Below are 2,197 nucleotides of genomic sequence, written 5' to 3'. Positions count from 1 at the left end.
TGATGATGATGAAGATGATGATGATGATGGTGGTGGTCGTGGTGGTGGTGGTGGTTTTGGTGGTGATGATGATGAAGATGATGATAATGATGATGATGATAGAGCACTAACAATCAAGTTCGAGAAATATGTCAGAGAAATCGGAATTGACATGAGAGCAGAGCAATCCCCCAAAACTGCTCTGCTGGGGACAGCCAGGTTTTTGAGATTGGTAACTTGGATGTAGAATGTCTCCCACGATAATTAAGAACCAAGTATCAAAGCTTATGATGTGAGGAAAGAGACCCTGTGAGACCTCTGACAGCAGGCTGCTGTCCGCTCTCATTGAATCTACCAGAACAAACAAGACCGAACGTTCTGGTCCTAGCTATTGAATTACAGAGACTATGGAAAGGGGCGGGTAAAATGTATCTCAGTAGTTATAGGTGCATTGGGACCTATCCCTAAAGATCTGAACAAATGAATAGAAGAAATAGGCATAAGACCCTGTTTAGTGCAGCTGCAGAAAACAGTGTTATTAGGAACAGCTAAGATACTTAGGAGGGTTCTTGGCAGCTAAGGTTAATCGTTGTAACCCGATGTTAGGATTTATTTTCCTTTCGAACAGTCTAATCTGTTGAGTGATTATCTGAATAATAATAATAATAATAATAATAATAATAATAATAATAATAATAATAATAATAATAATAATAATAATAATAATAATAGACAAATGGCTGAAGGAGATTGAAGGCAAATGGTGGAAGGGGATTAAGATAGAATGCCCGGTAGAGCTCCTACAGAAAGTTTGTCTTTTAGGGACAGCAGCGATTATCAGGAAGGTTCTAAGCACTTGAAAGACTGCTGAAAACTTGTGGATACCTAAGGTTACATGTAGTAACCCGCTCCCCACATAATTTCTACCAGGAATAAGACCGAACCTGAGCCAAACCAAAATAATAATAGTAGTAATCCTTTCTACTAAAGGCACAAGGCCTTAAATTTGGGGGTTTGTAGCTAATCGAGCCAGTACTTAATTTATCGACCCCGAAAGGATAAAAGGCAAAGTCGACCTCGGCAGAATTTGAACTCAAAACGTAAACCCAGTCGAAATGCCGCTATCGATCCTGCTAGCTCGCCACCTTCATAATAATAATAATAATAATAATAATAATAATAATAATAATAATAATAATGATGATGATGATGATGATGATGATGATGATGATGATGATATCCTTTCACTTTTGTGCAGAATTGGAGAAGCAACATGTCTTTCTTCAAAAGAAAACACAAATATTATCAATGCAAAAAAAAAAAGAAGTATTCACAGTGCATTCATAAGTAGACACAAGCTTCTATACATACAATTGTAAGTCAGTAATTATCTTCTATTAATTTACAGCTTTCCCTGTTGGAGGGACCATTAGATGAACCAGTGTCACTAGGTTGGTAACTCTCTACTCACTTCGGTGAGATTTGAACTTGAAACCTCGGTTGAGTTGTCGTTCTTGAATTTCATTCACAGCAGTTGCTCTGATTTCTGATTGCTCTAAAACAATAACAGTGTTCAGTGACCCGTTTTACTGGTTTATTTTTTAGCATTAATTAGTTTTACTTTTTTAACATTGAGTAAACTTGTTACAATACTATGTTTTTGTACATACATTATTTTTCAACATAGTCTCCTAATGTTTTAATCAAACAAATTGTTCAAATGGCCAAAAGCTTCTCCCTAAGATCTAAGAAAAATAATATGTCTTCGGCTGACAGATAACTCACAGCTTTCTTCCCTTTTTCATACCATAACGGCAACATACAGTTCCCCGTGCAATTCTGAAAGCCTTCCGTGGATTTTTGGCGCTTCATTTAGTACACAAAACCAAAAACTAACCCTGAAAGCTGCTCATATTTTGGAAGATTCAGAAAAAGTTTCAAATATATAGAGCCTTGATTAGTGCCGGACAACATTTAGTGACCCACGTGCAAATAATTTTCCCGCCAATAAGAAAAACACAGAACCGCATTACGAATGATTTAGCGACTCGCTGTCGTGTAATATGTGTCTGAATGTGTTTGTATGTGTATCTGTGTAAACATGACTGCATGCATGCATTTAAGTATGTATATATAAATATATATATGCACACACACACACATGTATATACATATATTTTTCATACATATATTTATCATACATATATTTATCATACAT

This window comes from Octopus bimaculoides, chromosome 20 (assembly GCF_001194135.2).
Source record: "Octopus bimaculoides isolate UCB-OBI-ISO-001 chromosome 20, ASM119413v2, whole genome shotgun sequence".
In the NCBI taxonomy this organism is placed as follows: Eukaryota; Metazoa; Mollusca; class Cephalopoda; order Octopoda; family Octopodidae; genus Octopus; species Octopus bimaculoides.
Note: the sequence above shows the minus strand (reverse complement) of the source record.